Source organism: Ornithorhynchus anatinus, chromosome 5 (assembly GCF_004115215.2).
Source record: "Ornithorhynchus anatinus isolate Pmale09 chromosome 5, mOrnAna1.pri.v4, whole genome shotgun sequence".
Taxonomy (NCBI): Eukaryota; Metazoa; Chordata; class Mammalia; order Monotremata; family Ornithorhynchidae; genus Ornithorhynchus; species Ornithorhynchus anatinus.
The window spans coordinates 39,226,231-39,233,181 of record NC_041732.1 but is presented as its reverse complement, the minus strand read 5'-3'; the positions used below and the strand labels follow the sequence as shown (position 1 = coordinate 39,233,181).

The following is a 6,951-nucleotide window of genomic DNA, read 5'->3' as shown; positions in this document are numbered from 1 at the left end:
ATTTATTTAATCAATTGTGCTGAGTGTTTACTGTGTATAGAGCACTGTACTAAGCAGGGGTGCTCGTTATTGGCAGGGAATGTGTGTTTATTGTTGCATTGTACTTTCCCAAGAGCTTAGTACAGTGCTTTGCACACAGTAAGTGTTCAATAAATATAAATGAAGTCTGAGAATACAGTATAATGTAGTTGGTAAGGTAATGGAATTTGTTAAGCACTTACTATGTGCCAGGCACTGTACTAAGCACTGAGGTGAATTCAAGCCAGTTGGTTTGGACACAGTCCCTGTCCCACATAGGCCCCATGGTCTCAATCCCCATTTTACAGATGAGGCAACCGAGGTCCAGAGAAGTGAAGTGACTTGCCCAAGGTCACATAGCAGACAAGTGGCAGAGCTGGGATTAGAATCCATGACCTTCTGACTCCCAGGCCTGTGCTATGTCCACTGTGCCCTGATGGTTCCCTGCCCACAATTAGCTTAGAGTCTACAGGAGGAGACAGATACTAAGCTCCCTGTGGGCAAGGAACATATCTACCAACTCTGTTGTACTGTCCTATCCAAGTGCTTAGTACTGTGCTCTGCACACGGTAAGTATTCAATAGCATTTACTGATTAAAATTAATTATGGATATGCACATAAGTGCTGTAGAGCTGAGGGTGGGGACAATTAAGGGGTCAAATCCAAGAGCAAGGGTGATGCAGAGTGACTGTGAGTAGGAGAAATAAGGGCCTAGTCGGGGCAGGTCTCTTGGAGGAGGTGTGATTTAAAAAGGTTTTGAAAGTCGGGAGAGTGATGGTCTGTCAGACATGAAAGGGGAGGGAGTTCCAGAAAAGAGGCAGGACATGAGCAAGGGGTCAGCAGAGAGATAGATGAGATTAAGGTATAGGGAGTAAATTGGCATTAGAAGAACTAAGTGAGCATTCCGGACTGTAGTAGGAACTCAGCAAGATAAAGTAAGAGGGGACAAGGTGATTAAGCGGTTTAAAGCTGATGTTAAGGAGTTTCTGTTTCATGTGAGGTGAATGGGCAACTATTGGAAGTTCTTGAGGAGTGTAGAAACATGGCCTGAATGGTTTTGTAGGTAAAAATGATCCCAGGCCACAGAGCTAAGTATGGACTGAAGTGGGGAGAGACAGGAGGCAGGGAGTTCAGCAAGGAGACTGATTCAGTAACCAAAGTGGAATAGGATAAGTGTTTGGATTAACATGGTAGCAGACTGGATGGAGAGGAAAGGGTGGATTTGGATGACGATGTGAAGGTTGATTTGACAGGATTTGATGATAAAGTGAATATGTGGGTTGAAGGAGAGATATGACTTGAGGATACTCCCTAGGTTATGGGCTTTTGAGATAAGGAGGATAGGGGTTTGGGTGGGAAGATGAGAAGATCAGTTTTGGGCATGTTAGTTTGAGGTGTTGGCGGAACATCCAAGTAGAGTTGTCCTTAAGGCAGGAGGAAATACAAGACTGCAGAAAAGGAGAAAGACCAAAGCTGGAACTATAGATTTTGGAATCATTCACAAAGAGGTGATGCTCCATGGGAATGCATATAGATGGAGAATAGGAGGGACAAAAACCTGAGTCTTGAGGATTTCCCCAAATTACAGGATGTGAGGCAGAGGTGGAACCTATGAAAGAGACCAAGAATTAGTGACCTAGAAATAGGAAGAGAACCAGGTGAAGGGGCTTATCAGTGAAGCCAAGTTTAGATAATGTTTCCAGGTGAAGGGGCTGGTCCACAGTATTAAAGGCAGCTGAGAGGTTGAGGAGGATTAGGATAGAGAAGAGGCCATTGGTTTTTGACAGGACATCATTGGTAATTATGAGATGATCATTCCTAATAGTGTGAAAGGGGTGGCTCTTTGGCTCTTACTAGGTGCAGAGCACAGTACTAAGCACTGGGAAATAATGCACAGGTGGGAATTAGAGAAGATCCCTTCCCTCTGAGGGGATAACAATCTAAGAGTGAGAAAAGTCCTATACAGTTCCAACTGATTTAGAATCATCGTCTTCCTAACACCTTATTTATCATTTAAATAAGACAAATGTTCCCTAGTGGAAATAGAATGGAACTGGGAAGAAGTCATCTGTTTTCTAGCCCCAGTTCTGTCAGTAGCTTATTGGGTTAATTTAGTTAAGTCAATGAACCAATCTGTAACTATTTCTTTATCAGTAAAATTGTGAAAAGATTCCTGCTTCTCTATTCCTTAGATTATTAATCCCCCTCCCCACACATAGTACAGAAACTATATCTGATCAGATTATTTTGTCTCTAGGAAAGTGCCTGGCATATAGTAACTGCTTAATAAATTAAACAGTTACATTAATGCTCTTATACAGACTTTACATTGTTGCTAACCTTCATCTTAAAAAAGATTCACATTTTAGCATTAATCCGTTCTGACGCCACCAACAGTTATCTTTTATATGTTACACACCAAGCCATCATAGACTCGTGTTGTCAGGTGAACATTCCTTATTTTCCCAATCATATTCTAACAATGAGATATACTAACAACACGCTTAAAGGTAAAACTTGAGGGTATGAGTGATTGACCCAGTGTGATATTTTAGTAATGGTTTTCAAGAATGCAGCTACCATAATGCATGAATGTCTGCATGAGAATTTGCATGGGAAGTAGCATGGCCTAGTGAATAGAGTAGGGGCCTGGGAGTAAGGAGGACCTGGGCTCTAAGCCCGGCTCTGCAACATGACGTCTGTATGACCTTGGGCAAGTCACTTAACTTCTCTGTGCCTTAGTTACCTCATTTGTAAAATGGGGCTTAAGACTGTGAACCCCATGTGGGATATGGACTGTGTCCAACCTGATTAGTTGCATCTACCCCGTACTTAGAACAGTGCTGGACAAATAGTATGCTCTTAAGAAATATCATTATTATTATTATCATAATTATGGGCCATTTTATCTGATACAACTGATTCAGCCAGCATCAGCCACAGGAATTTTCACTAGGATTAATTGGACCAAGCATCTTCTATCAGAGCACTTCCTCCACTCCCAGTTAGGGGAAGAATCTTACTATGATGGGGCCTCCACTTTAATGTGCATGCTTTAATGTACTTCCATTCCAGGCCAAACTAAACCATTCTTGTTTGCCTCATTATACTGGAAATTGGGCCTGGAGTGAAAGACCTCACCCTTGGTATCGGGTCACCCCATCTCTGAGTTGGACTTTACAGCTGAGGGTCATTTCAGCCAATAGCGGCTCTGTATGCCTTGCCTTCTCAGAAGTGGAGGATACTACTTAGAAATGCAGAACCCAGCCTATATCCATCAAGACACCAGACCTAATCAGTCAATCAATTATTTACTGAGCAATTTCTGTGTACAGAGCATTACACGAAGCACTTGGAAGAGAAGCAGTGTGGCCTAGGGGATAGAGCACAGGTCTGGGAGTCAGAAGGACCTGGGTTCTAATCCCAGCTCTGCCACTTGTCCGCTTGAGCAAGTCACTTCACTTCTCTGTGCCTCAATTCCCTCATCTGTAAAATGAGGATTAAGACTGAACCCCATTTGGGACAGGGACAGTGTCCAAACCAATTTGCTTGTATCTTCCAATCCCCACAGCACTTAGTACAGTGCCTGGCACATAGTGTTTAACAAATACTATAATAATCATCATCATTATTATTATTATTATTGTTATTATTATTACTACATTACAACAGGGTTGGTGGACTCATTCTTTGCCTAAGGCTTCCTACAGAATTGGAAATGCTCCTTGTTGGCTACATCTGGTTGGAGAGGCATCAATTGACAGTAATTCTTGGCAGTGCCCTACCCAAGTGACAAGGAGCAGACTGGACTTGAGTGCAGGCTGCTCTCTCTTGCCTTTGCTGAGAGCTTAGTGAGGGGAACCGCAAAAGGGCCCAGATGCTTTTTAATAGCTCTGGGTCAAATCTCCCTCTACCACTTATTGCAGATCCAACAAATAGCAGAACCTGGTGCCTCTCCAGGGCTGAATGAAACCTGTATTCCCTGGAAAAGCAGATTCAAACCTCAGTTTGCCGAAAAAGATAAAGGGAAAGACTAAAGAATTGGTACCACCCACCTAAGCAACTGAGAGATTCATTCAGCTTTAGTTTCAAGGCCAAGGAAATATGGGCTTCCACATTACTTTTTAAAAATAATCCAGTGGCTAAAGTTAGTGTTCTATTGATTTTAAATGAGCCAAGTCTGTGCAGCTGAGATATGATTATGAAATCTGGCTCTGTCCCCGCTATGAAATCATTCTCATTCTGTTCGAAATATGCAGATGCAATATGTAAATCCCATGTGAGATTCTTGTGAGTCGAACTCCCAGGGCCAGTGGCAATTCTCAAATATTCAAAGGGTGGCAAGATGCAGCATTCACTATTTAGCTACCATTTTTGAAACCTAAGATATATAATAGCAAGAGACAGGAGTTCCCTAATAATAATCCATTCTCTGGGGCAAATATCAAAGTTGAGAGTGACACACAAATGATATTATTAATCCTGAAAGTCCTGGAGGGAAAGCTTTGCAAAAAACAAAACAATGTATCATAGAAATTCAATCATTTAAATAACAAAACGATTGAAACCAATAGTAAAGCAATATATCACAGAGATTTAATGTTAGAGCTCACTCCTTTTTTGTTTTTAATAGCTTTTGTTAAACACTTACTATGTGCCAGGTACTGTATTAAACGCTGGGGTATATATAAGGTAACTGGTTTGGATACAGTCCACCTCTCCCATGGGGGCTCACAGTCCTAGCCCCCATTTTACAGATGAGGTAACTGAGGCAGAGAGGTATTAAAGTGATTTGCCCCAAGTCATGCAGCAGACAACTGATGGAGCCAGAATTAGAACCCGGGTCTTCTGACTTCCAGGCCCATGCTCTTTCCACTAGGCCACGTTCCTTCTCACTCATATCACATGGCAGTGAAATAATATGTCACATCCATTCTGTAAGTGAAGTCTCACAGCAATAAGAAGACAGTAGAAGATGGGTTCAATGCCACAATTGTGGTTTACACAGTGGGAAAAGGAGACCCCTCTCTATGTATCCCTTATGACTTTACTTAAGAAAGAGGCTCAGAGTAGCCCTAAACAGACACACTGCAGTCTTCCAGCACTTAGAACAGCACCTAGTACTTAGAAAGTACTTAACAAATACCATCATTATGATTATTATATCTTAATAATAGTGGGGTTTAAGTTCTTACTGTGTGCCAAATACTGTACTAAACACTGAGGTCGAATTAAGATAATCAGGATGGACATAGTCCCTGTCCCACATAGGGATCACAGTTTAGGTGGAAAGGAGAAGTATTGAATCCTTATTTTACAGATGAATAAACTGAGGTCCAGAGAAGTTAAGTCACTTACCCAAGACCATATGGCAAGCAAATGGCAGAGCCAAGATTAGAACCTAGGTCCTCTGATTCCAAAGCATATGCTCTTTCCAATCAGTCACACTGCTTCACAAGGGTGCTTAGGGTTTTCAATGTGGCAATTATTGCCTAAAGAGGTTCCTAGTACCATTTGACTTGATATTCTTAATAGAAATTTTACATAAATTACTATTTGCTGATTATTGCTATATTCCTGACAAGAGACCTTAACCAGGAAAAAGCATCTTATTTTGTAGTTTCTCTGCAAATTCTGTCTGTTCCAGGAAGACTCCAAGTGTTCCATGCCCACCACACCTTTCCCCTAATTTTCATGTTTTACGACCTTCCGGATTCTTTCTACCCTACACATTACCACGTCTTGGTGACCTTAAGGAGGTTCCAGATGAGGGAAGGACCTGTTTCAACTCTTTTGAGACATTCTGGTTTCTCTTCTGGACAGCTATTAGGGAAAGCCAACATTTTTCTAATTTGGTAACCATCTACTTCCGCTCCTTTTTGGAAGAAAGATGGAATTTTGCTAAGAATATTTTTTTAAAAAATAGAAAATGGATTTCCTCCTCCTCCACTCATCCTTTTGAGAATAAAATATATTTTCCTTCTGTACCCAGAGGACTCCAACAACAGCAACCAGGCTGAGTTACCAGGAAGAAGTTGTTTGTGCATATTGGCAGAGAAAGAGAGGTCTTTTATCCTGCCAAGTTCCAAGTGTTATTGAGAGGTGTAAAATACTCTGCGACTTTGATGATGTGAAGAAATTGCCTGATGCAAACTTACATTGCCAGCCAAGCAGAAGAAGTGACAACTGATCTGTTAGGCATTCATTTTTCAGACTTGTACATTCTCATTAGTCTCCTAGGGGTTATTTTAACTGGGCTCAAGGTGTTAATTTGCAGGCTGCTAAGGGTCTTGTGAACTTTACAAATATAAGAAAAAAGAAAAAAAGCAAGTTATGCAGTGTTTATTGAATTCCTCACTTCAGAGTTTCTTAAAATGTGTCAAATGTGGGATATTTTCCAGGAACTCTAATAGCTTCTTTTAGCAATGCTGGGACCTGGCCTGACATCTTAGCCAATTCCCAGCAACCCCTTGGAGGCAACCCCTTTGGGGATCAGAGGAAAATATAAGCAGAAATGAGACCAGAAAGGCCAGTCCAGCCTTGGAAGCAGCAGAAAGGGACTTCACTAAGTAATTGGTGCCATGCACCCAACTCTGGAAGCAGAATATACGTAGCCTGGCTCCACCTCCTACGTCTTAGCAATACCTCAGCCTAAACCCTCACTTCTGGCTTCCCTGAAAACTCATTTCTAGAAGCCAAAAGCTAGGGGGTAGCAGTTCCAGCTGGGACACAACCAAGAAGTTCCCTAAAAACTGCCTTGCCTCACCCATACAAACTAGGCACCCCTAAAGTCCATGACCAGTGAGCTTAACTTTGGCGTGCAAAATCTGTAGAGGATATTACACTAAGAAAATAACTATCACATGGTGGAACATCAGAATGCTACATCTAAGCGAAGAAAGTCATCAACCAAAGCCAAAAAGAGCACTTGT

General features: G+C 41.7%; 1 long non-coding RNA gene across 2 annotated transcripts in view; it reads right to left on the bottom strand.

The window, feature by feature from the left end:
- The window catches only part of LOC114812029, a 124,264-nt gene that overhangs the window by 12,678 nt on the left and 104,635 nt on the right, over positions 1 to 6,951 (bottom strand). The window lies entirely within an intron of this gene.